Source organism: Sus scrofa, chromosome 9 (assembly GCF_054392235.1).
Source record: "Sus scrofa isolate SSC_HxYL_T2T_F1_AM1 chromosome 9, Sscrofa_HxYL_maternal_Yorkshire_Landrace_v2.0, whole genome shotgun sequence".
Classification (NCBI taxonomy): domain Eukaryota; kingdom Metazoa; phylum Chordata; class Mammalia; order Artiodactyla; family Suidae; genus Sus; species Sus scrofa.
In genome coordinates, this window is record NC_139391.1 from 143,621,309 (window position 1) to 143,647,888 (window position 26,580).

At 42.0% G+C, this 26,580-nt stretch overlaps 1 long non-coding RNA gene across 2 annotated transcripts in view; it reads left to right on the forward strand.

Moving 5' to 3' along the window:
• LOC146400263 (uncharacterized) overlaps positions 1-22,795 on the forward strand; it is a 56,483-nt gene extending 33,688 nt beyond the window's left edge. The window contains exons 4-8 of one of the 2 annotated variants that reach the window (XR_014816907.1): positions 2,647-2,887; positions 6,052-6,250; positions 12,534-12,720; positions 17,812-17,995; positions 20,783-22,795. This is a non-coding gene — a long non-coding RNA (uncharacterized LOC146400263). Of the gene's footprint in view, positions 1-2,646; positions 2,888-6,051; positions 6,251-12,533; positions 14,240-17,811; positions 17,996-20,782 lie in introns of those variants that run through there. The other variant, XR_014816906.1, reaches the window with a different exon arrangement.
• The last annotated feature ends 3,785 nt before the right edge of the window (positions 22,796-26,580 follow it).

The window sequence follows — 26,580 nt, forward strand, 5'->3', positions numbered from 1 at the left end:
AAGGATGGTACAATATGAGACTTTCTGTGTCTGGCCTTCTGCACTTAGCCTAATGTTTCTGAGGATCATTCAAGTGTGCAGGTACTACAACTTGGTTCTTTTCACAGCTGCATAATAGCCCAGTGTTTTGCATATGCCACAACTTAGTTATCCACCCATCTCTGGACAGACGGCTGGAATGTCTGAGAACCCACTTTTTGCTGTTATGAACAATGCTGTCATGGACATTTGTGTGTGAGTTCTCTGTGCACAGACACTTTTATTTCTCTTGGCTATAGAGTGGAATTTCTGGAGTCTGTAACAATTCTATACTTAACCTTTGAGGAATTTTCCGAATGTCTTCATCAGTGAGGGCACCATTTTACATTCTCAACAGCAAAGTCTAAGGATTCCTCTTTCTCCACATTCTGGCCAACACTCCATCTTTGACACTGTTCGGATTCTGCCAACCCAGTCGCATCTCATTGTGGGTTTGACTTACACTCATTTAATCACCAGCGATGTTGAACATATTTTCACATGCTTGTTGGGCATTTATTTATCTTTTTTAAAGAAATGTCTATTCAAGTTCTTTGCCCTTTTTCTTTCCCTATGTTGTTTTTCTTTTTGTTATTGAGAGTTTTTCAATTATTCTGGATGCCAACTCTTATCAGACATGGGTTATTTGCAAATATTTTCTCCCATTGTCTAGATATTTTTACTTTTCTGAAAATGTTCTTTGAGGATCAACAACTTTTAATTATTATGGTGTCAATTTAGAACTTTCTCTTTTATTACTCATGCATTTGATGTCAAGGGTCCCTTCTCTTAAGGTTGATCTGTAACAAAGGCAAAATTTTGCTTTCAGCACATTTACAAAGCACCAGCCCTTGAATGCACTCAGTTTGTTGTCAGTTGATTTATCTGTGGCAAGGAGAGAAAGATTAGAATAGAAAAATCTCAGCTAAGAGTATTTGGTAACACCCAGAGGGACGAGCAGAGAGGAAAACTATTCCGGGAAAGGAGACTAATTTTGATCTTCCTGTCGATTGGCTGGAGGGATAAAACGTCATCTTCCTGCATAGTAAATAAACAAAATTTCAACATTTAAGGCCTCATCCCCGAGATCTGGCACCGAGAAACGTTCATTTCCGTGCTGACTGCAGGGCAATCTGTCGCCATCAAAGGTCGTTGACTGGTAAATGCTGAGACGAGTTAAATAAGTGCTTCTGATCTGCAACTTCTTTCTAATCAGCAAATGAGATGAAGATCCAAACGGCATGTTGAAAAAAGTCTTTCTGTGGCTTCTGCTTAGAAATTTTCGGGCATCTCTGTGGAAATTAAATACTGCTGCAGTGTTTAAGCTCCCGACCCTTCTTTCTCATCACACCATCTTCCGGGCAGGAGAATCTCTCTCTCTCTTTTTTTTTTTTTTTTTTTTTTTTTTGATTTTTTGGGGGGTTTTTTTTGCCTCACCCATGGCAAGTGGAAGGAAGTTCCCGGGCCAGGGATTGAAACTGTGCCACAGCAGTGACTCAAGCTGCTGCAGGGACGACACTGAATCCTTAACCTGCTGACCCAAGAAGCCACTCTTGTTTTTTGCTTTATTTTTATTGAAAGAGAACTACGAAGTTACGATGTGGTGTTCGTGTCAAGTGTACAGTAAGGTGATTCAGTTACACACACACAAATATTCTTTATTCACATCCTCTTCCATAGGTTACTATTGATTATATTCCCTCTTTAATATATTTTAATACATTATACAAAACAAACTGCAAATTGAGTGTGTTTAGCGAACTTTGGTCACTATCTTATTCAGCAGTTCTCAAAGCTTATGCTCTTCTGACCTCTTTACACTTTGTTAAAAGTCATTAGACCCTAAATGTTCTGTTTTGTTATGTGGATTTTCTTGATCATTATTTACTGTGTATTAGAAATAGAAACAGATATTTTTAAAATACTCATTTATAACTTATTGAAAATAATAAAATTATTACACAGTGCCATAATCAGTACATTTTTAGAGAAAAAATAGTGTATTTTCAAAACCCAAGGTATATACTGTCAGCCTCCATATTTGTATCTGCAGGCTCCCACCTCCATGGATCCTGCCAACCACAGAGAGAAAACACTCAGAAAAAAAAAATTCCAAGAAGTTTCAAAAAGAAAGCGCAAATTTGCCACATACTGGCAGCTATTTACAAAGCATTTACATTGTGTTAGGTGCTATAAGAAGTCTGGCGATGGTTTAAAGAACATGGGGGATTTGTGTAGGTTATGTGCAAACACTTTTGCATAAGGGACGTGAGCATCCCAGGATTTTGGTGCACGTGCGGAGGCAGGGGGAGATTCCTGGAACAATTTTCCGCAGGTACCAAAGGGATGGCTGTGATGAAAACAGCAGCTTTGCTTTACATTTTTGCAATTTTCTTAAATGCCTGGCCTGAGAACATCAGCTGGATTCGCACTTGAGCTTCTTGCATTCAATCGTTTGGCATGTGGTGTTTTGGTTGACACCTATGAGAAAAAAGTTTAGCCTTGAACAGATATATAGTATAAAAGGAGAAGTTTTTAATTAAACTTTTTCTAAAATTGTGAGATACTCACACACAGATGGCAGAAATAATGAGAGATGTCGTGTGCCCTTTCCGCTCTTTCCACAAGAGGACGGGACAACATCAGAGCCAGGAGACGGGCACGTCCACCACCCAAATACATCTCATGTTGCCCTGGCAGCTGCACCCACATCCCTCCTCAACGAACCAATCTCCCTCCCTTTCTATAACATGCCATCCGAGGAATATCATGCAAGCGGATGCAGCCTTTGGGGCTATCTTCACACAGCAGAACTTGATGGTGATTCGTCCAGATCCTCGTGTGTATCAGCAGTTTGTTCCTCCCCCTGGTGAGTGGTATCTGCCGTGTGGATTTGTCGTGATTTGTTCTGAGGGACCTCCCGCCTGTTTCCAGTTCAGGGCTGTTATGAACCAAACTCCCAGAAACATTGGTGTACAGGCTTTTCTGTCAACACCAGGTTTTATTTCTCTGAGATGAATGAGTCATGTGGTAGAAGCATACTCCATTTTTTAGAAAATGCCAAATGGTTTTCCAGCGTGGCGGTGCCATTTCACACCCCAGCAGTACTGGGCGAGTAACCCAGGTTCTGTTCATTCTTGTAAGCATTTGCTGTTGTCACGATGTTCTTTTTTTAATTTTATTTTAGCCAAGCTGAGAGATTGTAGAAATATCTTAATGTGATTTTAATTTGTGTTTTCCTAATGGCTAATAATGTTGAACATCATTTCAGAGGCGCATTGGCCATCTCGGTATCCTTTTCATCGAAACGTCTGTTCGTACATCTTGTCTATTTTCTAACCGGGCTGTTTCATCTTTTGTTGAGTTTAGACTTATTTGTTTAGTCTATATACTAGCCCTCTGTCGGATGTGCAATTTGCAACTCGTTTCTCTCATCCTGCAACTTGGCCCTTCATAGTCTAAACAAGGTCTTTGGCAGCGCAGACGTTTTTATTTGATGAGACTCAACTTTTCAGTTTTCCTCTTGTGGATCATGCTTTGGTGTTAAGTCTAAGAACTGTTGTCTAGTACAACTCTCTTGTCCTAAAGGTTTTCTTCTGTAATTTTTCCCTAATATTGTTGCAGTTTTACATTTTGCACAAGTCTCTGATCCATTTTGAGTTAATTTTAACAGAGCAATTGTGTATAATAAGAGTTTTGTGTAATTTTGTATGTGACTCAGGTTGAGGCATGCTGTTTTTTCTCGCCCGGGGTGTGCAAATATTCCAGCGCCTCTGCGGGAAAAGCTACCTCATCTCCATAGTCCGCACCTTCATCAGGCTTGGCTCAGTGTGTTTCTTGGATCTACTTCTGGGTTCTCTGTTCTGTTTCGTTTATCTGTGCCTCTTTCCCTCCGTCCGTAACGTGCCATCCAGATTTTACCGTGGCCGTGTGACACATCTCCAGCTTGGACTGAGTCCTCACATCTTATTCCACTGCCTTCAAAAAAAACTTCACTTTCCAAATCAATTTCGTAGTAATATTGCCTCCACTTACCAAACATATTGCTAATATTTGGATGGGAATGTTACTAAACCTGCGAATCGACTTTGGCGGAGTGCATTTTCACCGTCTCTGTCAGCCGGTTCGGGGTCTCGGATGCCTCTCCATTTCCTCAGCTCTTCTTTTTGCTCTCGTTCGTGTTTCGCGTTTCCCAGCATATAACTAATGTGCACGTTTTTGTTAGATTTACACTGATTGTATGTTTTATCCTGTTGTAAATGTAAATAATTTTAAGCTCAGGGTCCCAGTGTTCGCCGTGACACCACAGAAATGCAGCTGACCTTGCATCTGGCGACACTGCTGAACTCAGCCATTAGTCTTGGGAGTCGTTTTGTAGATTTATTGGTTATTTCTTGTGGAGACAGAAGTGTCTTTGGCAAAGAGGTGTGGTCTGGCTACTTCCTTTCCAATCCGTATGACCGTTTTCTTACCTTCCTGCCTCGGTTAGAGCTCCGCTCTTGACTTTACCAGGCCCCCTGGGCACCAGCCCTCCTGCTGCCTTGCCAGGGGAGAAGTCTGTTCTGTTTTGTCTGAGCCTTGGCTGGAGTAGAGCTGTTATCATCTAAAAGTTGAGTCTTGCTGGGCTGCTCTCTTAGTCCTCCAATTGAAGAGAGAGCAGGCTTGGGGGCAGCTTTTTGGTCCGTGCCCGTTGCCAGATTGTCCAGCACCCAGAGGCGAAAGGAAATTCAGGAAAATTCACCTCAAATCACTTCCGGGGCCTTGAGGTCCGGCCAGTCACAGCCTTTCAGAATATCCTTGTGTGTGTTTTCCACAGAGAGGAGGCCCCGGGCTTTCACGGGAACCGAGTAGGAAGCAATCAGGGGAAAGGCGGCCACTCCATTTTCCCAAAAGGAGGCGTCTCAGAGCCACAGGATCTTTTGAAAATACTCTCCAGAGACTTTTTATTTTTTAATTTTTTCATTGCTGTTTTCAAATATGAGACTAAATGAAATAATGCATTTGGCAAATAAGTACTGACATTATTTTCTGTGTGTCGATAAGTATAATGAATGTTTTGTATCTTTACTACCTGTTACGTGAATGCTATATAAATGTATTCCTCTGTGTACCATTAGATAAGAAAATGTCAGCATTCCCGTCATGGTGCAGTGGTTAACGAATCCGACTAGGAACCATGAGGTTGCAGGTTCGATCCCTGGCCTTGCTCAGTGGTTAAGGATCTGGTGTTGCCGTGAGCTGTGGTGTAGGTTGCAGATGCGGCTCAGATCCCGTGTTGCTGTAGCTCTGGCGCAGGCTGGTGGCTACAGCTCCGATTCAACCCCTAGCCTGGAAACCTCCATATGCCACGGGAGCTGCCCAAGAAATGGCAAAAAGACCAAAAAAAAAAAAAAAAAAAAAAAAGAAAGAAAGAAAAGAAAAGAAAAAGAGAATGTCTGATAATTTGAATTAATTCAGCAAATCTATATATGATATTTACAGGTAAAAGGAGTTGAATTTAAAAGTACATGATAATCAAAATAGGATTTGATCACTTGAGAGTTTGTACAAATCGATAATAAGCTTCTAGGTTAGTCTTATAGTCAATGTAACAAGGCATATCTGCTCCTTACTCGGCAACACCATCGAATGCCTTGTATCATAAACCACATGTTAGCAGGAAGCTACATGGCTCTAAAAATCACTGTAATCGTGAGTAATGTTACAATCTGTTCGACACAAGTCTTATAATAAAATTATAATTTGAATGTGCAGGAGCAAAAAAAGAAACGCCTCAATGCAAAATGGCATATTCATGTCAATGAGATCAGTACTGAGCCAAAGTCTTTGAAGAATCAATGTAAACAGATGCAGTAGCTTACTTTATATGACTGCAATTTGAATGAATTCTAATATATATCCTACTGATAGCAGTTTAATTTTATTCTGACCTAACCAAATTGTGGGTATATTATTGTCCCAATTCTTTGAATCCTATGCCTTGTTTTTCACTTCTTATCCCCACTACAAATGACAAAGCCAATTCCCTTCTAGGATTTTCTTCTTCGCCAGGTTTACCCAAAAGAGAGAAGGAATAATATGACAAACAGTAGAAGCCACTGTGCCTACACCGTAGTGATAAACGCCTCTGTACTTCTGTCCACACGGAGGGGGGGAACTGCAGTGCGCCCCGAGGAAAGAGGAAAACCAGAGCGGGGGACCGCGCCGGAGCCGCAAAGAAAAAGACAGGAAGGTAAGACGAGCAGAGGAAAGCCACTTGGCTGCAGGGGTGGGGAGAGCAGAGGAGGGAGGCGCACACCTGCGGGCCGGTTCCCAGGGCAGCGAGGGTAGAGAGAGGACAACCGGACAGGGGGCCCGGAGGGAAAAGGACGCCCCCCTGCGCCCACACCCGGCGTGGCAGGCCCGCAGCAGACATGTAGAATCTCGCCTGAGAATAAGGTTGCCAAGGGCCAGGTCTCTTCGCCCACCTGCTGGGAGAGCCGGCTTCCTTGGTGTCACCTGCGCGGATGCTCGTGTTCCTGCTCAGATCGCGGACCCAGCAACGGCGGAGAGAGAGGGCCGCTGACCCCAAGGACCCCAAGAACCATGGGCAAAACTCAGCAGAATTAAGTGGCTTGTGAAACTGGTTGTGAAAGACACTGCTTATATTTTCACCAGGGTCAGAAAAGGCTGAGTAGGGAATCTGAACTCTCCCTAGGGAGTCCCCCACACCACCCCTGCCCTGGGGACCCCAGCGCCGAAGTCAGCCAAGACCTCCTCCGGCTGAGAGTAAGAGGAACACACCATCAACCCTGCGGGCGGAAATAAGGAGAAAGACCAGAATTTTCCAGATTGCCAGGGTGGGTTTTTTTTTAACTGTAACGCAGACAACATGAAAGTGGACTGTGAAAACAAAATAACATTGGCCCCCGTTCCTCACCCTGTGAAACAGCAGCCACACTGTGGGACCCCAGTGGGAAAATGCACGAGTGAGCACAGCAGCGGGGCCGCCTGCGCAGAGCTCGGCCGCAGAATTTCGAAGCCACCGAACCGGCAGCCTGACGACATCGCAGGGCTTCCCTTCCCGCGGCACAGCCGGGCCCGGGCAGAGCTCGGGGACCCTTCCCCCACCTGGGCCGTGTGGGGGTTCGCACAGCAGCTGGGGGTTCGGGCCCCTGACTCTGTAGCCAGACCAGACCCCTCCGCGTTCCGCATGCTGGCTTGGCTTTCCTTGGATGAACGCGGGAGCGCACAGGAGGCTGTGTCTCCAAGTGGAGTAGGAGCCCATTCTATTGACTGTGACAGAACTGGGACTAAACCGTGAAACGATGCCAGCCAGCCAGGCCGGGGCTCTCTGCGTTCCCAGGAGAGGCGCGCTGGCGCACAGGTCGCCCGGATGGCTGGGCTGAGGGTCCATCCTCCGTCACAGGGACACCTGCCCCTGGGGCTCTGCGCTCCTGGAGGGGAAGCCTGACAGCGGCCTGCCGAGAGACAGTAGACCCTCTGCGCTTGGGGGCAAAGCTGTGGGAGTTTAGGTGGCCCCCGATGGCAGAGGCAGTTCTAGAAGGAGACCTGGCCCAGCCAGCTCATTCGTCTTTTTAGGTAATTCTCCAAAGACCACCTCTCGTAGTCCATCCCCAGACTGCCCCAGCAAGAGAAGAAAAATCCCCGGGGGGAGAGTTCCGACTGGCATAGTGGACTGCAGAGATCCAGATGGGAAGTGCCAGCTGCCCATCCCTGGAGCCCTGGGGGCTGGTGCCCTGGAGTCTGTGAAGGACCAGTCTCATCAGGGCCCATCTTATGTCTGGTGTCTTTCAGGATCAAATCTCTTTTTGTGAACACCCTGGCTTCGGTTCAGATGTTCAGACAACTAAGTTTTACAATTTTCTAGCACTTTTATCAACGTACTGGTTTATTATCACTCATAAAGTTCCTGAGACTCCGCATTGATTCGGCCGTCCTACTGCGGCCAGGAACCCAGGAACTCCGCAAGGTGGCTATCCGCTGCATGAGGAAGCATCGATCTGACCAGGCTGGAAATGGACGGCCCTTCATTTCCCGTGGTGTCTCCATCACACACTTTACACTCGGGCATTTGGAAAGCCACGTCGATCATCCTTTTGCTCACAGCTCATTTCAGAGCCTGAGTAACACGGGTGGCTGCCCCGTTGCTGGCGTGCTGCCTGCACCTTAACAGGTTTAAATGCTGAATTTTAAAACCACCCTTAAAATATTTCATCACCTCATGAAACTGGACTGTTCTTGTTCATGAGTCTTTAGACACTGTGGCTCTTTTTGCCGTCTTCCCCACATTCTGGTTAAGCACGCCGACACAGAAGACAATTCGAATAATCGTTCCTGTAGAGGTGAAATTATGCTTCAAATAATCAAAGTAAACAGATTTACACTATATCCCCCCCCCAAAAAAGGGGGGGGGGGAAATCTATGCAAATCTTGACTTATTAGAGAATAAAATTTGCACTGTGGCTGTTTCTTTGGGGTATTTTTTCTCAATTATTTTAAAATATTCTTCTGTCTTCATTCTTATAATTTTTCCTATGAAATTAAAATACTTATAAAGAAATACTAATATTATAAACAAAAATGGGGAAATTGATGCCATTTATAATTCTTTAGCTGAAGATACAACTCAGGTCACATCGTCTGTACTTTTTCTGTATCTTTTTAACAGCTTTGTTGAGCCTAAGTCACAAACTCCACTATCGACTCATTTAAAGTCTACAACTCAACTGATTTTAGTGCATTCACAGAGCTGCACAATCACCCCCCGTCATCATTTGAGAAAATTGTCACCACCTCAAAAAGAAACCCCATCAGGGAGTTCCCGTCGTGGCGCAGTGGTTAACGAATCCGACTAGGAACCATGAGGTTGCGGGTTCGGTCCCTGCCCTTGCTCAGTGGGTTAACGATCCGGCGTTGCCGTGAGCTGTGGTGTAGGCTGCAGACGCGGCTGGGATCCCACGTTGCTGTGGCTCTGGCGTAGGCTGGTGGCTACAGCTCCGATTCAACCCCTAGCCTGGGAACCTCCATATGCCGCGGGAGCGGCTCAAGAAATAGCAACAACAACAACAACAACAAAAAGACAAAAGACAAAAAAAAAAAAAAAAAAAAAAAAAGAAACCCCATCACCATCAGGAGTCACTCTTTGTTCTCTAAGCGATGTGATGATGGAAGCAGAGGTTGGAATGATTCAAGAAAGGGCTGTGAGCCAAGAAGTGTGGGCAGCAATAGAATTTTTAAAGGACAAGGAAATAAATTCTCCTGTGGGACCTCCAGAAGGAAAGGCAGCCCTGCTGATGATCCCGGGGCTTGAGCTTTTTGACGTCCCTGTCTGACTTCCAGAGCTGAAAGATCATAAATTTGTTTTGTTTTAAGCCACAAAACTTGTCATGACTTGCTACGGGAGCCACAGAAAACCACGACACTAGTGTACTAGAAACAAAATTGATTTTTGTGTATTGATCTTGTGTCTTGCAACCTTGCTGTGCTCACTTATTCGTCCTAATGCTTAGTACACCTTGTGTTCTATTGAAGTGGTGTATTACATTCATTGATAGTTGGATATTAAACCAATATTGTATGCCTGGATAAATGCCTCTTGAGCCTGGTGTGTAATCCTTTATATGTTGGTAGATATGATTGTCTAGTAGTGCGTTGAGAATTTCTGTGTATATATATATATGCTTTTTAGAGCTGCACCCATGGCATATTTTTAAAAGATATCAGTCTTTGGCTTTCTTTTTCCTTTTTCCTTCTGATGACTTTGTCCGGATTTAGGTGAGGATAACCACAGAACGAGTGGGAAAGTGCTCTCTGCTCTTCTGCTTGGGGGAGATATTGTGAAGAATTGGTGTTAGCTCTTTAACTGTTTGGTAGAATTGACCTAGGAAGCAATCCGAGTCTAGGCTTTTCTTTGTGGGAAGTTGTCAATAATTCACTCTCTTTCCCTGTTACAGATCTATTCAGACATTCTGTTTATTCTTGAGTCAATTTGTATCTGCTTAGGTGTTTTTTCATCCTGAAACATTTTGAGTCAATTTTTACATGCATAATTGCATGGGCGTTTTCAGATGTATTAACACAATTATGTAAATATTTCTATAATGAGTTGTCTCTCGTTTATATTTGATGTTATGTCTCCTTTCAGTGAAACTCAGGCGGATGAGACCAAGGCGTGTAGCACTGAGCCTGGGGGTGCCTTCAACAGAAGTGCAAGTATTTATTAGGTGTTCCATAGAAAATGCTTTTTAAAGTAAAAAAAAATATATATAGTCAAATATCATCAATTTCATAAGGTTTAACTTTATTATTTACCTAAAGATATCTCAATTTTTATATGTTTAAAACTAAACTCATTATCTTTCCCTTCATTTTGGCTCTTCTGTGGCCTGCCTTAAATCTGCTAATGCATCAAAATAGCCAAGCAAAATGACAGTGTTTTTTAAATTCAGACACCTTATGCCTCTTCCAGTTGGAAGCTCCTTTGTGCTAAGTCTGTCTCCAGTTACTGTGACGCTTACACTTGATATGTCTCTGTGTCTTATCTAACAACTCTCTGTCCCCACAATGTGTTTTGGGTCAAATTTCACACTTTTTGCTCACATGGACTACTGCCTGAGTCATTCCCTCTCCCCCTCAAAAAAATCCTCCTCCACTCTTCGAAAACTGGATGTTCTTTTCTCCTCATACAAAGCTCCTGCTTTTCCTCTGCCTTGCTGACCACAGGATACGGTCCGCGTTTACTTGCAGGTGTGTATGCTCCTCGGCGATGCTTCAGCCCGACCTCCCCGCAGGCTTCTGGACGCACTGTCTGGTCCTCTGAATTCCAGCTTCTCGCACTGCCTGTTCCGCTGGATGCTTGAATCATCCTTCACCCTTTAGCGGCCTTGTGGACATGTGCTAATGTTTTAATTCTCCGCTGAAGTGCCTACAGCTGTAAGGAAGGCTTTCTGCCAACCCTCCCGCCCCAAACCATTAAAATTTAAGAGCTATCTCCACCCAATCTGGTACAAATCCTATCGCACAAATTAGAATAAGTTGTTTTTAAAAATATGAGTGTTCACACACACACACACACACACACACACACACACTCAGTATTCTTCTCTTGGATTCTAAGTTCTTTGGCAGCAGTGACATGCATCATGGGTACAGTTCTCTCTCTTGTTTGTCTTTGGTTGGGGCTCATTTGGTAAGAGTGGCAGAAAAAGTAAGAGAAGGCAGATTTATAAATCTATGATCATGATGAGCTGTAAGCATTGTATTTTGGAGGGATTTTTTGTTTGTTTTTACATTAATGACAGATTTATTACATTTGACAGCAGTACATATTATTTTAAACAACTTTTTAAAGTTGAAATTGTGTTACTTCTGTGAAATTAAAATTGCTTCCTCTTAGTGCTCCACTTTCCCCCTAGGTAAATCCCTTGATAGCTTTTTTTTTCTTTTTATGTATTTATTTATTTATTATTACTCAATGAATTGATTACATGTATAGTTGTACAATGATCATCACAACCCGATTTTATAGGCTTTCCATCCCACACCCCCAGCACATCCCCCCACCCCCAAACGGTCTCCTTTGGAAACCATAAGTTTTTCAGAGTCTGTGAGTCGGCATTGTTTAACAAACAAAAAGCTTCACCAAAAACCTGCGTCTTAATCTGAATGTGGATTTCTGAGAAGGAATGCTGTGGAAGGAGCACTAGCCCATTAGGCAGAGGCCCTTAGGAGGGAGAGGAGGCGTGGCCAGGAAGGGCACAGGCAAATGCAAATGAGACGCAGCGAGTGAGGCTGCAAATCTTGTTACTCCACAGTTTTCCCGGGAGGAATGGAGGAGGCCGGAATCCGCAGAGTGCATCTGCTTATTTCAAATTTAATACGTACCAGGCGCATTATGTTTTTTGTTTGTTTACGTTTAATAAAATTCCTATAGGATGAGTAGATTTTGCTCAGTCTAGCTCTACTGTGGGACAATTAATTGTCATTCAGAGATAATTTAAAAGAAAACTTGTCTTGGTTCTCATTTGTATTTTAATGAGGCTTTACCAGTCCAATAATATCTTCAAGCAAAAATTTTGGAAAAATTTTAAATATCACTCTTTCATATTTCTGAGTGACAAACTCAGAATATTATGAGAAAATTACATACATGGAGATAATTGAGGAGTGCCCGTCGTGGCTCAGTGGTTAACAAATCCGACTAGGAACCACGAGGTTGCAGGTTCGATCCCTGGCCTTACTCAGTGGGTTAATGATCCCGTGTTGCCGTGAGCTGTGGTGTAGGTTGAAGACGTGGCTCAGATCTGATGTTGCTGTGGCTGCGGTATAGGCCACACGTGCACACGTACACACTTCCATCATCCTGGAAAGGCAGACTGCTGGCCCCCTTCCTTCCCACCCCACACTGAACCCCCTAATCCCATCCCCCCAATTCAGATGAACAATGAAGCGTCACAGCTGACGCACTTTCTAGGCATCTAGGCTAAGCCCAGCTCTTCTCTCTTCTCTCCCAGGTGCTCTCAAGGTCACAGCTGCTGGGGCGTTTCCATTGCTCACGGCCACCCCTCTGTCCATGGACTTGCATCCCCCGGATGTGGGAAGCGCAGCCGTGCTGGGGAAGGCTGGACACGCATCTCCAAGCAGGAAGGGTCCGGCTGTGTGATCTTCGAATCTTCAGGTCCGGGGGCCGGAGGCAGCGAGGTACAAGGCCTGCCTGTTTCCAGGGCCAGAAGTTTCGCCACATGAGAGGCCAGCCCCTCCACTGATGGCATTTTTCTTCCTCCTTCCCTGGCGCCTCAATGGGTGGAAATCCTTCCCAGATTCAGAGCTAAGCACACTGGTCGTCTCCGTGTTCTTTGTTAGTGTGACATTGCAGCTTTTTTTATCCCTTCATGAGTAGACAGACATTATGAAAAGCCATCACTAGCCTCACACTTTTTATCCTGGGTCCAAGTCAGTGCTTGCCCGAGACAGGAGGTGAACCAAGAGAGCAGATGCTTCATAGCGTATCCTTTGTAAACCTAGAGCAGCAAAATGAATAATTTCTTATAATTACTTTTGGCATGTCGCAAATACCTTGGCACCATGATGTATGAGTTTTCCAGGAAGGCCATAACAAAGTCCCACAGACCAGGAGCCTTCAGCAAGAGAAATTCATTTTCTCAGAATTCTAAAGGCAGACGGTATCAGCAGGGCTGGGTTTTCCTGAGGCCTTTCTTCTTGGCTTGTGGACAGCTTTCCTCTCTCTAACCTGCCCTTCTCATAAGCACAGGGGTCATACAGGATCAGAACCCACCCACACGACTGCAGTTTAACTTAGTTGCCTCTCTAAGGACAGTAACTGAAATATGGCCCCATCCGGATGTAGGGGGGATTAAGACTTCACCGTGTAAATTCACAGTGCACGCGGTTCAGCTCATAGCAGATGCTAAGAGCAATTCAGAATGATTTTTTAGAATAGATACAATAGCACTGCATTTTGTTGAAAAGATAATTATCTGCTTTAAAGAGTTACCAGTTGATTTTAAATGTAAATTCATGCATCAGACTACAATTCTTATTAATACACATAACATTTAAGCTATGCATTCAGATACTATATACTTCAAGTTCATATCAAGTGGCCTTGCCACTTCAAAGTAAAAATAAATTGGTACCAGAAAAAAAAAAATCTTCCAGTGGGCTTCGTAAAAGTTACTTTAAGATTGAGCCCTCCAGATAATCAAAAGAGCCACCACTCTACACTCAGACTCCATTTCCCTGGTGTGTTTGAAGCATGGCAGACAAAGCGCCTTTAAGGAAGGGTGGACAACGACTGTGTTTCAGAGCTTCAGTATTCCACGACTGTGTTTCAGAGCTTCAGTATTCCGCGTTTCCGGAACTGCAACGAAGTCTTAAGGAAGAGAGTTTTTCCAAATCAAAGTGACTCGGTCGTCGTTATCAGCCTTCTAACGGTCTCTTGCCAACAAGACACCAGGACATTTTTAAAAGCTTTGTAAACAGTAATAAGAACTGAATGCTTCTTATCCGTGTTCAAAGGAAACCCACAGAAAAGAGTTTAAGTATCCAAAGTAAAACGCATGTAACATACACATTATCCTGACTCCTACAATAGCCTTCCTTGTAACAAGAGCTTATTAAGATCAAGTCTAATTATAGTTTAGAAAGAAAGGTTCAGAAAATTTGGGAATTTGAAAATAAAATATGCCCTTTAAAGTCATGTGAAAACTTTTGGTTCTGCGATATTTTTAATTCTAAACTCATTAATATTTATAAGATGAATTTTACTTGTCTAATATTTTCTGTTTATTAGAATTGGTCATTTTGGTGTGAAACTCTAAAAATGTGCCTTCTTTCATTTTCATCTTCTTGAAAAAAATTAATCTTGAACTCACTGATCTCATAATTGGAAGTTTGTACCTTTTGAGCACGTTCAGCCGTCTCCCCTACCCAGCTCCCCCCTCTGCCAACCACCAATCTGTTCTCTGTTCCTGGGAGTTCAGTATTTTATATTCCACATATAAGTGAGATCATTCGGTATTTGTCTTGCTCTGTCTGACTTAATGCACTTAATATAATGTCCTCAATTCCTGTCCATGTTGTTGCAAATGACCAGAGTCCCTTCTTGTTCATGGCTGAATGATGTCCCATCATATACACACACGCCACATCTTTACCCCTTCATCCATCAATGGGCTCAGGCAGTTTTCACGTCTTGGCCACTGTGAATAGTGCTGCAGTGACCATGGGAGGCAGACAGTGCTTTGAGACAGTGATCTCCCTGCCTTCAGTTACGTATTTAGAAGTGGAACTCCTGGACCTCCTGGTAGATCTATCTTTAGTGTTCCGAGAAAGGGCCCTGCTGCCTTCCACACCAGCTGCACCAGTTGCATCCCCACCAGGCACGAGGGTTCCTTTTCTCCACATCGTCATCAAGACTTGCTTCTTATTTCACAAATTTGTCTAACTACCTTTATGCAATTATATCGAGGAGTTCAGAAATATTTCAAAATATGTACGCATTGATGATTAAAGGTTAAAATGTCCTTCATTCTATGGAACTGTGCTTTGCAACACAGAGGGAGGTGCAAAGTTGAAATGTATCCGATTTCCAATCAATATAGTCTATTATTCAGTCCCAATAGTAATTGTTGGTGCTGACACTTTGAAATACTTTGGTTTATGTGTGTCTTGATATGAACCAAATGGGTGTATTGCCGTGTCTCCCTCGGTTTCCTTCTGCTCCGTCTGCCTCTCCACTTTGTCGTGGTGAGAAGGTGGCAGAGAGAGGGGACACTGTAATAGCAAAGCAGCAGATTTCTGGGTGCCATTAACTAGATACTTTCAAACAAGGAAAGGAGCCAGGTTCCCTTACATTCTGCATCACTCACCTTTAACCTGGTCAGAAAACACGGAAGCACAAGCCCCCAGGGTCTTAACCAAGTGTCCTTCCTGTGCCTTCAGAGCAGCTTTCCGTCTCCACTCCCCACCCCTGGGTCAGGATGTCTGCCCTGTCGCTTCTCCGTGGTTCACAGCCTTCGGCTCACGACACCTCCTGATGCACCTTCCTTACGGCATCCTTCTCTTCCTACTGAAAAATGTATGTGATTCCTCCCACTGAACTCCTTTAACGCATGAGAACAAACAACAGACTTAGCAAAGCTGTGACCAACCCTGGGGTTAGGTCCACCTGACCCCAGATTCCTTGATTTGTTTTAATCCTATGTTATTTTATCCGTAACAGCGTTTCTCAGTTCTCGGTAATGTCTGGCTGGCTTTTACATGGAAAATAATTATTGTGGAGCATATACGTTAATGATCTTTATTTTGATGTCACTTGAATATCAATGAGACAAAACTGAGTGTGATTTATTCATGCCTAGAATGTCTATGCACCGATAAAGCCAAAACAAATTTGGAAAGTAAGTGCAATCAAAATGAAAACAATATCAAATCAACAAAACAAAGATGCTGAAAACTACTGCTAGCATATTCACATTCTCCTTAAATACTTGCAAACAGAATATATTTCAGGGGAAAAGAAGATATACAAAAATTTGAATGCAAAGGAGAAAACTATGGTTAAAAGGAAATGATTTGACCACTGGCTTAGGAAACTCAACAAGCAAATTGTTTAAAAAAATAAAAGTCCAAGCAGGAGGGCAAGTACAATGAATGGAAACCTTGAAAAATGAACGGCCTCTGCCGTAGAACAGAAATGACTAGTTTGAAAATATCCCATAAGAAGAAAATCCCCTACAGAATGGAAACAAATAGAAGTTACTCGGATGTTAACCTGATAGACACCAGACTTTGTGGAGAGAAATGTTTTAAACGAATAATGTACGAAATGGTCACTTGAATGAATACCTACTACTTCTACGTGGCTCACAGATAGAAAACAGAAGATGCAAAAACTCAGTTCTCCCTGAATTAATCCACACATTCAATGCAACAGCAGCCAAGACTTCAATAGGATTTTTAATGGAAGTTGCAAATTAATTATACACTCTATAGAGAAGAGTATATGTGCAAAAATAGTATATATATGCTTATGGGTGAAATGAGTGTGGTTACAATGTAAGTAATAGAGCAACATAGATTTGTTACATAGTACATTAATATAGGCTCTCCAGGGTAGGGAAAATCATTCTTAAATAGATAAAAAGACATAATGGAAAAAGAATAATTTAGCTAAATTAAGAGATTCATGCAACAAAGGACTTCACAAATCAAAAACAAGTGAAAAAATTTTGAGATATATATTTAAAATGTACAATAGGCAAATGATAAATGTTCAGGTATAAAAAGAATTTCTATGAATTAATACAAAACCTGAGCTATAAGCTAGAAGACATTAATAAGTAGAAAATACAAATAGGTAATTTAAATATAAAATTAGGTGGAATTTTGTTTGTAGGTGTTTTCTAGTTTCAGAGAAGAAAGCCTTCTGATTCTGTGCTCGGTGCAGTGGTTAGTTTGGGGCACAAAGATGGTATAATTAATTTCTCCTCTGTTATCTGGACAGTCCATCACATTCCTGTGTAAACATAACCCATATATATATAGATATATATAGATATATACACACACATATGTGGGCATATATATGACTCATGTTACCTATATAACATGGGGAAATTAAAGGAAAAAAACAATTTGTTATAAACTGCAATATTTTGGTAAAAATATTACAGTTGACTGAGATCACATCTTTGTTTTAAGATACACATATTCTATGCAGTATGCAAATAAAAATAATCATCTAATCAAATGCGACCGTGGACTATGATATGTGAGATATGATACCAAGTGAAAATTATGAAACAAAAGCAAATAGGGAAATATACTTGATTAATTCTGAATTTCCTAAACTCTTTTGTTGATTATTTACAACAGTGACTGACATGTTAATCTCTGAAAATTTTAACCAAAGTATCTAAGGCAGTGTAATTTGTGCCATAATTATATTATCTTTCTCTGTAGAAGGCAAAATAATTCTTTGACTCAAAGTTACCAAACCTTATTAAAACTAGCAATAATAGTAATAAAATGAAATTATCACACACTGTAAGATCCTAACCCATTATCTCTTATGGGCATTGGCAGAAATTGCTTCAGATTAAAAACTATATATTCAAAGACCGTGAACGTTTGCCTCTTCCTGGAAAACTGGAACGAGTACAATCCGAAATCAATTTTTGCTTCTAAATGTAAAGAAATTTAATGATACAAATCTTAGACTCAGACTTGGCGTGGAACATTCTTAACGTGATGGATAATTTTCCCCAGGAAGTACCATTTGGCGGTGCAAAGTCCCTGTTAAAGTGGACAGTCAGGACATCACGCCTTTCATCCCGGAGTTGCAATTCCTAGCATCAACCTTCGCGAGAAGCTTGGGCTGTGTCCTTGGAATAGCCACTTTGTGAGGATCCAGGTGGCCTGAATGTAAGGTCAATCTGAGCCTTGAAGCAAGGTAATCAATATTTCCCAAGTAGACTCCCATTCTCAAGCAAAACCCTTTCCAGTTACAGAGAACTCTGAACCTTGGGGTTTTTTCCAGGCTTTCAGTGGGTTCTTTCCTGGAAATGTCATGATATCTGGAATCCAGACCACAATATCTAGCACAGTTTTGTCGTATGGTTGTCACTGTGCTCTCAATAAGGTTAGGTAGGTTTACAGGACTGCATGACATTAAAACAACTATGATTATTTTCTTGGTTTCCTTTTCCCTTTAGCTTTTTTTTTTTTTTTCTCGTCCTCATTTTTTTTCTTTAAATTTTAAGCTTTTTAATGGTATGTGGTCTCATCAGTGGTGTGGGGAATAAATGCGTGACTGACCTCGGATTTATAATGAAGAGAGAAGATCACAGAAATCTGAGGTCTTTTGATGATTTCTTGCTCTAAATGTTAAAAACATATGCAGGCCTGAATGTAAAAGAGCTAATTTAGTTAATCCAATTAACTTCATAATGCAACATAACATGAATGCTATCTTCTCCCATTTGTTTAATGGATTATCTAATTCTTTTAATATAAAAAAGTAAAGCAGAATTAAATTCAGATGTTAGAGGATTTTACTGAGAATATGGGACAGAAAAAAAGAACAGCACAGAATTCTTTAATGACAAAGCTAAGGCATGAAACAAGCTTGATGCATTTCATAAAACTTAACTAAATTTAATTTTAGCAGAATAAAGTTAGGCCATGTTAAATAAATGGTTTGCAGTGCTCTTTCTGACTTGCCACGCATCTCCCATCTGTGAGTTCATCTTAGATTCATCCTTACCTGAAGCATAGGAATTTAAGAAAACCCAACCCCAAATTATGTGTCTAGACCTTGTGTCCAACTGGATGCTTTTGCCCCATTTACCCTTCTCCCTGATCCATCACCAAATTACTGCTCAGTTTCCAAACCTGGACTCCTGAGAACCTCTGCTCCCAAGTTCCCATGTGCCACTGCTATGGGGGGACTTTCTACCGGGCCGGGGGAGGGGGAGCACCTGCAATAGGAAGACCTGCTGCAGGACGACCTCACCTGCTGCCCTCCCTTGGCTCCCCTGTCTCCGTAGTGCCTTCGTTTTGAAAAGGAAATTGCTGCTAAGGCAGGCAACTTTTGAGGATTCAGAGTATAAATATCCTAAGTGGAAAGGAAAAACCCCCACATTTTTGTGATCTGATCAACTGGAGAGAGAACTTCTCTTCAAACTTTGGAGCTAAAATACACGTCGTTGTTTTGCTCTGTTTCACTTTGTTTTGTTTTATGGGAAAAACAACAACAACAAAAAGAACACTGGTGCTATGTTTTCTGGGTCCTTATGTATCCAATATGTTCTTTTACCTTCTCCCATTAGTCTTTCTATGATTTTAATACAACCATTGCATAAAGCATGTGACACTGAACTTTTTTTTCTTCCCTGCTGCTCGTGCAGCCTGTAGAAGTCCCCAGTCCAGGGATTAAATCTGAGCCGCAGCTGCAGCAAAGCCAGATCCTTAGCCCACTGCTCCAAGCCAGGGAGCAAACCTACACCTCCACAGTGACCCAAGTCACTGCAGAGATAAGGCTGGATCCTTAACCTACTGTGCCCAGTGGGAACTCTGACTCTGGTCTTTTTTCAAATTATTTTTCAAACAGAAATTCTTTGTCATTAAACAAAATAACTCTGCACATTTTAATTTTTGCTCTTATTTTGAATCTTACATATGCTTTGTTCGTTTTCTTTCTCCAATCTCACTTTTTGGCTAGACAACTTATTTTTAAATTAATTTTTCCTTTTTGTATGCTATTTTATCTTCCTATTGTACATTCTTCATATATTTTTTATGTCTTTTTAGGGCCACACCCATAGCATATGGAGGTTCCCAGGCCAGGAGTCGAATCTGAGCTGTAGCCACTGGCTACGCCACAGCCACAGCAACACGGGATCCTTAACCCTCTGAGCAGGGCCAGGGATCGCACCTACGTCTTCATGGATACTCATCAGATTCGTTTCTGCTGAGCTATTATGGGAACTCCATATCCTTCATATTTTAAATATGTTATCAATCTGTATTTTCCTAACAGTCTTAAGAGTTACTCGGCAGCTGCAAGACAGGAGGGTACAGAAGTATTGTCTTCCTTCAGTTCATGGGGCACAGTTTTTTGAGATCATCTGATATTTTGGCCCCACGCGGTTGTTTGTGTTTATGTCGTGATTTGTACACCATGTCTCATTCACTTTATTTTTGTTATAACAACAACAAAAAAGAAAGGTAAATAAACTGTAAAGTATTTGCAAAACTTTTATATAGAAGCAAAATATGGCATTCCCCCTATGATCTGTTTTTTCTTTTCTTTTCATTCTATAAGCCGTTTGTTTTCCTCAGATTCCCCTGATCCCCCTGGTGCTAACAAACCGGATTTTGTGCAGCCCTGAGGCTGTAGCCTCCCTTAATTAGCAGCTGCTTGTTTGTGAGAGGAACTCAGAACAGACGGAAGAGAGGAAACAGTGGTTGATTCTGATGGATGAGATAGAATTTTAAATAATTAAAGCATGTTGCAGGAAATAATTCAATAGACTTAGAAAATGAAACGTTATACCCAGGACTGAAATCTTTTTTCTGTATGTCGTTACCATAAAATACCTGTCCTGGACTATCCCCTGGAAGGTAATCTACAATCTCAAGGAATTTTTCCTCTAGTTAATCATCGAAGTGATATTCAGATTTGTAAATGTATGTACGTAATTAGGTCGCTATTGAAACAGCCTTTGTTTGTCTTTAGTTAAAGGATCACATTTTCTCATCTTCCTCTTGCGAAAGGAGAAACACCTTGCCTTTGACGTCACGACCCCGCACGGCTACGGTCACATCGCTTGTGACACAGGGAGTGAGTGGCTTCGGACACGTCTCTTCTCTCGGAAGCCTGCGCGGCCGTAAGAACATCAAAGTATCTGTGATCTTACCGTGGCCAAAGCTCGGCCTCTGTTCAGCGGTGCCAAATAGAAATGCAGAGACAGATTTGGGGCGCCGGAGAAAAGAAGAGCTTTATGGCCTTGCCAGGCAAGGGGGCCACCCTGGGTGGGTGCCCTCAAGGCTGTGTCCTGCCCTGAGCGGGCGGTGGGGCATCCGGTGTGCAGGTTCCAGGCGCAGGGCGTGCTCAGCTCAGAGACATCTGCCTGACTGGCAGGGGGCGAGGGCATCCACCTTCTGGTTCCAACTGGTCTGAGGGCTCCCTGCTGGCGGAGGACAGACAGTGAACGTCCCCCCCCCGCGAAACAGCTGCAAGGACAAGGCCCAGAGTATTTCTTACCTGTCATCCCCGAGGAGAAACGAAAGGTTCTTGACTTCGTTCAGTGGGTGGGGTGCTATCGTTTGGTCTTGCTTGACTTTCTCCCTTCTTTCTGCATTTTCTCACTCCTCTACGTTTGGTCTTTGGCCAAAGCTTTTCTACGGACAAAAGCCACGTGGAGGACATGGGTGGGGCTTCATCGGGGGAGACCTCATAGGGTCCTGCTCCGTTACAATACTGGCTTTTCGTGGCCCTTGATGGTGTGGAAAGTAACGGTGTCTCATTGTGTGCGGAGTTCGTACCGGGGACCAAGTCAACGGACTCGCCAGACAAACCCTTCGGCTCCTATGGAACATGCGGCTGGTGTTCCTATGGAACATGCGGCTGGTGTTCCGGCAGCATCTGCTTCTCTTTGCCGTCTATGCTGAAATCGCATAAACACCTTCGGAAGGAACCCAGGGCCCCGCATGTTGAACGCAGCAGCCGCGATGCCACGTTCCCCGTTAGGAGCCAGACGGGCCGGGACAGTCGAGTCAAAGAAACTCACACCCTTGCGCTGCGTTCACAAGATGTTTTTCCGACGCTGGGGCCCTTTTCAACCAACAGTGCTTTACAGGGACGTTTCTGGTCAGCCGAGCAAGAGGAAGAACAAATGGCCGGCTGGTTCTCTGGTGTCTCCACCCGAAGACCCGCCGCCTGGGTTGGAACCCAGTGCAGTCTAAGGTCAAACCCGGGCAGGCTGCACGACGTGTTTGTCGCGGGGCTCTGAGGACAGGCCCTAAACGATACAATGCAGGTGTCCTGGACGTGTAAATACCACCTGAAAACCAGCGTCTCCAGAGCCCCACGAGAAAGGAGCCCCACGAGCAAAGAGCGCTGCGGTTCCGCGGGACACGTGGCGCGGGGTCCCGACAAGCAGCCCCTGGCGACCCCGCCAACCGCCTGCTGAGAGACACTCTTAAAGGAGGGCTGCTTCCAAAGAAATCCAACCAGCCCTTCGGCACTTGGGCTGTGTCCTGACCTTTACTCTGCCACCTATGCTCCTAGAGACCAGAAGCAAGTGAAGCGTTTAAACAAAACCAGGTTGAGGCTCCGTGGAGTCAGTTTTAGGGAAATGCATTGTGGTTTGTGGCAGAACCCTGCAGTTAGCATTTTTAAAAGAAACCACCCAGTAGATACATGCTTACATAGGTAGTAACTGCTTATGATGATTAGCAATGATTTTATGTATTATAAATTATTAATCTTCCCCCTTCAGAAGGGCTGTTATCCAAAGAAGGACTGTTGGGAGTTCCCTGGTGGCTCGGCAGGTTAAGGATCCAGTGTGGTCACTGCTGCGGCTCAAGTTGCTGCTGTGGCACGGGGTTCAGTCCCTGGCTAGGAACTTCTGCAGGCCAAATTGATGAATAGAATTTTTAAAATAAAAATAAAACATAAAGATGTACTGTTGAAGTACTATCACTCATTATACAAATACCGCCATCAATAAAGTCACCTTTGCTAAAAGTTTGGAAACACATTAACTCCCTATGCTTAACTACTTTTGCAAATCACCGTCTTACACATTTGAGCTCGCTTAGACCTCATTTCTAAACTCACTGCGCCTGGCTATTACTGGTGTCCAGTAGAGGGTGAGGAAGTGACCAGTTTTTTGGATAAAATTATGTTTTAACACATGTGTGTGTTTGTGTAGGACACATGTCAATATTCTTAGAAAAGTTCATGTGCTTGGACTCCATAATTAAATGTCTGAGAATATACCTAAGGGTATAATCAAATACACTCGTGATGATTTATGAGCCATGATTTACTGTGTATAATTTAAGGAAGTTGGAATTATAAATAATATCAGAATCCAATAATGGGATTACTGTTGATTAAATTCTGTGCTAATAGTACAAAATGTGCTATCATAATACACTTCAGGAGGAGGAAGATCTCACGGTATGATGTCGAATGAACAAAGGAGAATAGAGATACAAAGTTATAATGCACTGTGGTTTCAATTTTATGAGAACCTTATATATTAAAAAAAAAACCCTGAAAATCCCTATACCACAATGTTCTCAGAAATTCCCTGAATGAAGGGATTTGGGATAATATCACTGGCTTATCGTATGTTTCTTCATTTTCTAGATTTTCTAAAATAATATGTATTATCTTTTATAAATGCAAAAAAGAGTATATTAAAATGATCATTTTGCAAGGCCCAAGAAGGTGAAAATTACGTGGGATATCTGAGAGAAAGCTTGTTTTGTTTTGTTTGAAGCAGTCCTTCCAGTCACCCAAGAGTAAAAGGATAAAAGCGAAACACGGGCCACTGTCTCCTACATTGAAAGTTTCCATTGTCACAGAAGAGGCAGATCACGCATTTATGAATTTTGAGTATATTTTATAAAATGCTCACCTGCTATAACATTTTTCTGGGAGCTGCAGAGAATTCAAAATATAAAATCAATTATAATTAGGGAAATTACCAAGAAGAGACATAGGATTCCAGTATTACCATTTTGACAACTAAAACAATAAGTAAATAAAGTTAAAATATTATCTTTGGGGATGGGAGATTAAAACCTGATTTTGTGATATCAGCAAAAGACAAAAAAAAAAGTTTAGAATCTCTTAACTTTATATCCCTCAATGACAGAAAGGTGACTTCCCGCATATCAATTTATTTACATTTAAGCAGACATAAAGCAGTTTGGACAGGCTTTATCCTGCATACTTGATGTCATGCTCTCTCTCAGTTATTGAGTTTTGCACGTATAGCCCAGTCTTAAAACGCTTTTCTCCACAAATAGGATGCCACACAAAAGAACATGCAGACAACAGAATGACGTGATACATCACAACCGATACGAGACCCTCTGTGGCTGACAACAACCAACAGTCAAAAAACAGGATATGTTTCCAACAAAAACAAATGAGTGCAATACACTCACACAAGCTCAAAAACACTTTGAAAACAAATTCTTTTCTTCATTTTCTATTTTCAAGTATTCTATAAAGAAATAATCAAAGATGAAGATATAATAAAAATACAAAACTTTAGAGTTCCCACTGGGGCTCAGCAGGTTAAGAATCTGACGAGTATCTGCAAGGATGCAGGTTCGATCCCTGGCTTCTCTTGGTGGGTTAAGGATCCACTGTTGCTTCAAGCTGCTGCATAGTTTGCAGATGCAGCTTGGATCTGGCATTGCTGTGGCCATGACGCAGGCCAGCAGCTACAACTCTGATTCCATCCCTAGCCTGGCAACTTCCATATGCTGCAGGTGCAACCCTGAAAAGGAAAAAACAAAACAAAATAAAACAAACAAAAAAAAAACCCCACACAAAGCCTCAATGAGATTATATCCTAGTGACGTCAGCAAGGTAGTGCAGGACAATGCTTCCTCTTTGTAGTTGGAATATGTTCCTAACCTGTTGTTCAGAAAGAATGAAGTTTCATTTAATTTAGGGGTTTAGGAAAATATTCTGTGAAAGAGTCCAGCGAAATCTTTGAATGAAAAGTACATACATACATATGCCTGCACACACACCGATGTGCATACAGACGTACAGATAATGGATTTTGCTTCGATCTTTGTATCTCTTTAGCATGAAGCAAAAAATCCATTAAAAGTATTTTATACGTAAAAAAGTGCTTTTCTATTATATTTATATTTACGTGTATGTGAATTATTTCATTTTTACATTAAAATAACTTTATTCTATAGTTATATACATAGATATATGTGCACACATATGCTTATATTCAGAAAGGCACATTCACAAATACCTGTGTTTCAAAAAAACTTTGTTAACTAAAATATTCTAAGTAGTAGAGTTCAACAATTAGGAATGAATAAAAATAAAAAAATAAAAGTAATTTCTTCCCTAAGCAATTGCCATTTTCTTGCTAAAACAGACTTCTTCCATTTTCTCTAACTCTGGCTAAGAAAAATTAGTGCTAATAGCTAAGTATTTTAGAAGTTTGTTTGTAATGTTAAACAGACTTAGATATTACTTTAGAAAACCAGCTAAAGCTATAATAAGCCCAACTATGCCTGTCGTGTTTGACTGATGATAGCTATTTGTGCAAACAAACAAAGCCTCAAGGCAACTGTGGAAGGAGACATAGTAACCCATTAAATTAAGATAAAACTACAGTAAACATCTCAGGCCATCGATTATGCCCGTGAGATTTCCCTTATGCTGTTTTCATCAGGAAAAATTACATATTTCAAACCCTCATGATAAGAACACAGTGCTCATTAACTCAGTTTTATTTTAGGAAATTGGAAAGCAGGCAACAGAGCTAAGTACTGGTCTCCGACAAATTAATATATACGAACCTATAGAAATTATGATGGTCTTTAAATTTGTGATTTTATAAGTGGAGACAGGTGAAATGGTAAGTCCATTCTGCATCGTTTTGGCGCAATGTTGTCTGGTGGCACAGAGGATGCTGTATTTCTCTTAGTAACTAAATGGTCATTTGATTCTGTTCCATGAAACCTGAGTGCCTGTAACTTAATTACAGGTGAGGGCTTTTTGCCCTCAGTCCCGGCTCCACCTTAACCTACCTTGAAGCACACACATAAAGCCAAATGATTACTTGGGACATTTCAAACTGAACTGCTTTTTCTCTCTCAGGACTACCTCATTTACGACTCCATATCTCTAAAATCACTTCAGAAATTGTCTTCAGGGCAATAAGAATTTTTAAAAAAAAGGAATGAAAGTCCATGAGCTGCAGGTATTTAACATATAAATATGCTATTTATAAGCAACAGATTTTTGCACTCTGGAATTTCAAGGTAAGTAATGGTTTACCGTAAGAGATATACATTTAAGCTGAAGGACCCAAATGCTTTGAGGGACATAGTATTCCAGAATGTTCTGCTTCAGAGAACACTGTTTCTTCAAATTACTTTCAAGGAGAGGGTCTATTTTGCCTCCGAGTTAGATGATTGCATTTCCAGGCTGATAGCCGGTGGATTCCCTGTGATGCCAGAGAGACTGAAGCTAGATTCTGCGACTATTTCAGAAGACACAGAGGAACGTACGTTCAATGGGACCCACTTAGATCTACAATGATGACCCGAATGTGTGCAAATCATCCATCGTCCCGGGAAAGACAGCAGCTTTCTGAAGGCAAAGAATTTAAACACTTGGAATACCAGGTGGAGGAAAGAGAAGATATTTATCTTTGGCTATAGCACAAACTTGATCTACTGAATTTGAATTTAAGCTACTCTGCAAACCAAACTCTCTAAGTAAAACGCTCTTTGTTTTACATTTTAAAAAAT